This window comes from Marmota monax, unplaced genomic scaffold (genome assembly GCF_021218885.2).
Source record: "Marmota monax isolate L192 unplaced genomic scaffold, Marmota_monax_Labrador192_F-V1.1 WCK01_AAM20220418_F8-fsc00628, whole genome shotgun sequence".
Lineage (NCBI taxonomy): Eukaryota > Metazoa > Chordata > Mammalia > Rodentia > Sciuridae > Marmota > Marmota monax.
Window position 1 is genome coordinate 215,614 of NW_026692513.1, and position 6,922 is coordinate 222,535.

The 6,922-nt window shown below is 46.6% G+C and overlaps 1 pseudogene; it reads right to left on the bottom strand.

The window, feature by feature from the left end:
* Window positions 1-201: 201 nt before the first annotated feature.
* LOC124093452 (transmembrane protein 132B-like) lies at window positions 202-1,249 on the bottom strand (annotated as a pseudogene).
* Window positions 1,250-6,922: the final 5,673 nt, after the last annotated feature.

Genomic DNA, 6,922 nt, shown 5'->3' on the forward strand with positions numbered 1-6,922 from the left:
CATCCTGGCTTACACACAAGCTGCACTAACTCTTCAGGCCACTTCCATGTGCTTAGAAGAGGACCCTGCCCCCTGTCCCCTCACACCAGGCTTCAACAAATAAATCCTTAATAAATCACCCTCTGTTGCTGAACAAGCTCATAGCTCCAGCTGTTTGAAAACCAGAAGGCACATCAGTGAATTCAAATATAACACACTATTTCAAGTCCTGGGAGTCCCCAGCCCCATGTCCTGGCAGACCCACTTGATGGTGTCATCACTGTCAAACATGATGGAGTTGGTGTACGGGCCCCCATCCTCGGGGAGGATAGTGGTGTAGGAAGTAAACTTGACCCTCTTCGTCTTGGGGCTAGAAGAGTTTACAGGTGCGTTCTTCATCTCTTTCTCATAGACATAGTCAGAAGGTCTGAGCAGCTGACTGTGGAAGGGCTTCTGGGAACCTTTGTTCAGCAGGAAGTTCCTCTCCTGGAACTGCAGCCCCCTGTCTATCATGGTCGTGCATTCCTCTGAGGGGAGCATGATGTCCACTGGGTTCTCCAAAAGCTCCACCTCGTTCCCAAGCCAGACCCAGTCGTGGGAGTGGGGGATGTTGCCCTGCTCTCTCACTGCAAGCCTTTTGTGTCTGTACTTCCAGGCAAACACCACGCAGTTGATCAGGAAGACCAGGATGGCCAGGCAGAAGACACAGAGCAGGGCGTACATGCTGATCTCCAAGTCCATCAAGCCCCTTGAGGCCACTGTAAGGTCACTAGGGTTACTGGATTCTGGAAACTTCCCCTGGGTAGGGAAGCTGGTGAAGGCATCTGCACCACCACTCTTGAGCAGCTTCCTGTCCTTCCCCTCACCAGGCAGTGGCAGGGCTGTGCTCCTGTTGGTCCTGTCCTCTAGGCCAGCAGGGCCCCCAAACTGGAGCCATTCCTGGATCGCTCACTCCTGTCTCCCTTCCTGCTCTATGGAATTGCTCAGGTGATCTTTGTATTCCCGGTTCATGCCCTCTATGTCATTGCTGCCTCCTCAGTGCTCCTCCTCATTGCCCGGTGCAAACATGACCTTGACGCTTCCTTTACCCACAGTAAGAACACTCTTCCTCTTGGTCTTCTGGCAAGGCTCTCTGATCATCATCTCCAACTTGATCAGGGGCCCTCTGCAACCACAACCAGCCACTGGGACTGCAGGTTTGGCTGGACAGACACCACCATTTCATCCAATGACTAGACAGTTATCGAAAAATCCTTGGGATCATAAATGTCTAAGTGTTACTGAATTGAACAAAATTCCAATGAAAAAATCAAAATATTTGTTGTGATAACTCTTCTTCACATTTGCAAATTTTATCACAGAAATGTTAATTCCAAAGCATTCTTTAAGTGTATATAATTAGAAAAAATAAGCCCCAGTGCTCTGTAACCTTAATCCATATTTGAGATACACTGGACTGTCATTAATAATGATCCTCATCCCAGTAACATGACAAACAAACAAAACAGTTTAAGAAGGGCAGGAAAGTACACATCAGTTTATTTCATGTACTACAACTAAATTTTGCTGTGACCCTTCTTAAAGCTTTTTGAAAAATTAGGCCATGCATCCAAGTCATTTCCAAGGGCAACTAATCAGCCATCACCCAAGATATCATTTGAACTATGATACATTAGAAATTCAATGCAGATAAAGCCACACAGTGCTGGATGAAGGTACTTGGGGGAAAATGCATTATAATCCCATCCCACTAGAGAGACACAATGCCCCTGATATCTTCTTAAAGTGATTCACTAAAACTCTGAAAATGTGTGAAAGTTTTAGAATTGTCCATAATTACAGTAAGTAGACAGCAATTTGGTGCCTACTTACAGTAGCTGAAATGGAATTTCTAAGTGTCAAAAGCTGCCTGCTTTCATAAAAATGGAAAAATACAATTCTCTGTCATAGTCTATGGTAGACAGTCAATTGCACAGATGAACTTGCTGCTGAGCAAATGGCACAGGGACCTGTGATGGACATTTAATGAGCGTCTGAGAAGAAGTGTTCCCCATGCATTGGGGTCAGACTGGGGAAGAGGCAGGGAGACATGTCGGGGTGCCATCTCAGCTGCACATGCCCACTGATGATCACCTTTGGGACATGAAGATTGAGAGGGACAAGCTCTCTCCATTAGCCAGGGTCTTAGAGGTCTCTGGGAACCTCATCTCTTTAGGAACTTGAAGAACCTCCCAGGGAACCATTCTCTTATCTCTGGTGGAGACTAGAGAAGAGAGTGAGAAGGGAGAATCAGTCTATGCCTGGCATTTGCTGTGGACCAGCCACACTGGAAATTCACTGTCTTTTTGGTGAAGATGGAGCTAGACAGATGGAGGCTATTCTAAAGTGACACCAAGAACTCTTGTCTCTGCTCATTAAGGTGCCACCAAGTAAAAATCACCAAAGGTGAAATAGGTGTAAGAAAAATGAACCTCTAAATTACAAGCATGTTTTATTTTTAATTTCAGTTTTATCACAATCACTTAAAACACTGTAATTAATGTTTACACCAAAATATTTCCTAATTTACTTTCAAAAGAAAAAGTTTGCTGAAATGATTTTTAAAGCTTTCAATAATTGCTTGATTTCATCTTCCAATTAAAGCATTCCTAAAAAGAACAACTTATAGCATTTTTTTCTTTGACTCAAAGAATAAATTGATTTTAAAGAGTAGTAACTGTGTATGCTTTAAAAGAGATTTTGGTTGATTTAGCAGGAAAGATTATTTCAAAAATGATGCAGATCTTGGTGCTGAGTATTCAGAGTAAAGAATCATGACATTAAAAAATTAATCTTTGTTCAGAGAGCCATGCAAAGATAGGAAAGCTGTTGAGAAGATGGTTACATCATTCCCTCTACCCCATAACCCTCCAAGTATGGCCTCCACGTTCATGCACAGAGGTGGGCAGTCCCTATGACAGATCTGAGGGCCCCAGGAAAGCACAGCAGGAAAGGAGGTTTTATGGCCTAAAACTATCAATTCGTCCAATTTACCTTCTATTTGCAATTTAGTCCTAGAGGACATATTGCATTAAAGCTGCATGTATTAAACAGACATTAGAAAACACTCAATGTAGACTAACACTTTACAGTGAGAATTTATAGTTTCAATGAGAATATCTGTTGCTCAATTTCCAAAATATCATTCCATCAGTATTAGCTAGAAAACACTTACCACAGGTGCATGAGGAAAGATACAAGATCTGGTAATTTCATATTTTCAGCAAGAAATCTTTTTTTCCATTTTTTAAAAATGTTATTAACAACTGCCCATGACCAATACAGTTAAAGATTTCAATTCCAAGTTCATAAAATAAAATCCTCACAGTTTCCCTGTCTTCAATTAGTAACACAGAAAGTGGAGGCTTATATTCATAGGAAAATAGCTTTATTCGTTTTTCAGCTTAGCTTTTTCTACGAAAAGAGGTCACATTGATGATGTTCATTTATTTTTTCTCAGCATCATCTTGTGAGATAGAAAAATGCAGATCACTGTTTTCATCTCACAGACAATGACGTGCTTGGAGAGGTTAGGGTTCCTGCCTGTGCTACCCATACACCAAATGGCCTCAGAGGACCTTCCTCTCCCCAATCTTTCAGTCCCCACCTTCAGCTACCTGAGGCACCATGACATTCCTGAATGGTACTCATTTCCCTTGAGTCCAAGGAGCTTTGGGAATGTGACTGGATGCCACAGTCCACATTCCGTGGGCAGCTGAGTGCCTCTAATGTCTTCTCATCTCTGTGGCTGCACATCAGATACTATGGCTCCTTCTCAAAATCAGGATCCTCCTAACTTGAGAGGCTCCAGTGAAATCCAGGACACAGGGTTGTCTTGGTGTTTCCTCCTGTTGCAGATATTAGCCTCCACTCAAAGTCTTACTGGACACCTCTTGGTGACCATAACTGCTCCCCAGGGAAGTGAGGCAAATGCTGGATGTGGACAGGAGGGCAAAAGAGACCTCAGTGCGGGGCTTCCTCGTCCTCCAAGAAGGGGCAGCAGACACCAGATCCTCCTCATTCCAACTCCATCTTGGTTTGGGAATCAAGGTTGGAGGCAAAGCTCAGACCCAGCAGGGAGCGCTGGAACCCCAGGCCCTGGCCTGTCTCCTCCTGGGCAAGGAGCCTGCCTAGGGGGTCACATGGCTGCTTGGGGTGGGCATGGAGCCAGGGAGCTGAACATACTCCAGGCCCAACCCCTTCCTTACCTGGTGCGTCACAGAAGCCATGGGCCCAAACCTGCAAAACAGTGACCAAGTCTAAAGTCATTTATGATGTCACTGTGAGAGTGAAGAGAGCTAATTCATGCAAAACGTCACTGAGAGCATTCCAGGTTGAGGAAAATATCAAGACCTTCCCTGACCCCTGCCTGTAGTCACCTTTGAATGACCCCAGACAAAACATCCATGGAATGCTGGCTTCTTCTGGGAGTGGCTGGTTCAGGGGAACTTGGTGAACTCTCTTATCTCCAGGTGCACATCCTCTGGGGTCTGGCCCATCCTTGGGGGGGATGAAGCCAGGCTAAGTCCTGAGGGCTGTTAGAGCAGAGTCTTCTGTGTTCTATTTGCTGGTATTTAAAGAGACCCACTGGAAGCAAGAGCTTTGGAGCCTCAGTGGTGGAGAGGGTGCTCTGCCAGGACTTCCCAATCTGGACCCTAAGAAGAAGGTCGCACAGCTACCTGGCTTCAGGAATTGGTGCTTCACCAACCTGGTGGGGTATTCTCTTCCCCCTCTCTCCTTCCAATGTGCTTCCATGTTATTGCTGAAGTCAACACTGCTGTGTATAAGGAGAGTCTTTACTGCCTAACTAAGCAGCTTCAATGTTCCTGACATCTTAGAGCAGGCCCATGGGCACTCCCCATGTTGGCTCACGGCCCCCATTGGATGCTCTGCTCACACAGCCTGGCTCTGTTCTCTCCCACTCCTATTATTATTATTATGGTTCTTTTTGATCTGAGGAGCTTCCTAACAGGGAAGATGGGCAGGGTGGCCATCAGCCCAGCCAGGCACTCTCAGATTCCAACACCAGAAGATAAGGACTTTATTTATAGAGATAAGCTCCTTAGCCTCTCATTCAGTCTTTGATCCCAAGACTGGAGAACAAAGGTGGCCACACACATACACCTCCATTTGCACTTCTATTCTTTCTGGAAAACCAGAACCTCAGCCCCCAGGCCACCCTGTTCTGCACTCTGGTTAAGCCCACACACTGAGGAATCTGCTGACTCAAACATTCCATTTCTTGAGCCCACACCATTTCTAAAGTCAAGTGTGTGTGTTGGGGGTGGGGCACCGATCACTTAGCTCTTCATGGTGCTTAGAGAAGTTTTATCTTTATTTTCTCCTCTCCACCTTCAGAGTGTTTGCAATGGGGCTCTCACCAGTCTCTCTGAAATATAAGTTGTGGAAATACCATTATAAAAAGTAAGTTGCTGGTGCTAAAAAATTTTTAGGACAATGCTGGGGAGCAAGAGATTACAGGTTCACTTCTAGAATGACCTCCAAAGCAATGGGCCAGCTGCTGTCCAAGTGGGGGTGCCATCATAGTTTCACAGGTCAGCAAGGAGGTCACGTGCCACACCAGCCTGCATACCCCTGCAGCTTCGGAGACCACACCTGCATGGGCTCCTTGCCCCCTCCTATTGGCAAAGGACTTAGCCTGGTTATTGGAGAGGGTGCAGGTTCTGGGTTCGTGGTGTGCCTGTTGCTCAGCAACATCTCACCACCACCTGTCTCCACATGAATCCTGAAGCATGTCACCTAACACAGCTTCTCCTGTCTCACATTCAGAACCTGGTCCTGGAACACAAAGGGGATCTCTCAGGCCCTGTAGGTCCAGGCGCTCAGGGATTCTCCAGTATCCAGCAATCCACACCTGGCCTCAAGGATCTTCGAGGTTTCTGTTGGTTCTCCACTGAGAAGCTGCTCTGACCCCCAGGCTTTGTCCTTTCCTCTGACTATGGAAGACACAGTGATGGCCACAGATTTTCTCACACAGTGAGAAGAGAGGAGGCTCCTGATTGGTTCCACAGTTCAGGGATGTCACTTCTGATCTCTGCATTTTGTCATCCTGAGAACTTTTGCTGTCTTTTTGAACTTGTGGCCTCTGGCTGCAAGACACGGCCACAGAGCTCTGGTGCATAGCCTTGTCCTGGTGCCTTGTCCTCTCAGACCCCAGAGGCAGACTCATGGCCAAGGCTCACACTTTCAACCAGAAAACACTTCCCTGAGCCTCCCTGAGCCTCCCTTGAGTCCCATTTGCTAACTGGGTGCCAAGTTCGCATCTGCAGACTGGATCATGGGGACTTCCTTCCTTGTGAGAAGGCAAATCCAGGTTTTGGTGGGCAAGAAGTGAGGTTGAGAAGAATATAAAATATAGTATCAAACAGGCCGTGTAGAGCCTACCTGGCCTCCAGACCGAAGAGGCTATGTGGAGAACCCTATGTTCCATCTCCACATCCAGCCTCCAAGGGCAGATGGTGTTCACACAGGGACTCCACATGGAACAGTTTTTCAGGAATTTAGGACTGAGTTGAGTTGGAGCCAGCCACAAGATCATCACAGGGTTTCAGTTCAACAAGGCCATTCTTGATCCCTTGGTTGATTCTGAAGGTCTTTCTGGTGGGGTGGACCAGGACAGAAGAGCAGACACCTCCACAGCCTGTGGACTCTGGTGCCTTGACCTCTCAGACCCCAGTCCTTTCCCTGTTATTGGCCTTGGTGCACTCGACTTACACACCATGGTGGAGGTCACCAGGAAGTCTTCGTGCATACACACAGAGTGACTGGCCTGTGGTACCAGGAACCTCCTCTTTCCCTCTCCCCCTCCTCACAGTCACCTGCATCTATGTCTGATGCTTCCCATGTTCATAAGATCCCCCTTCTTTCCTTGTTTCTTTGCCCT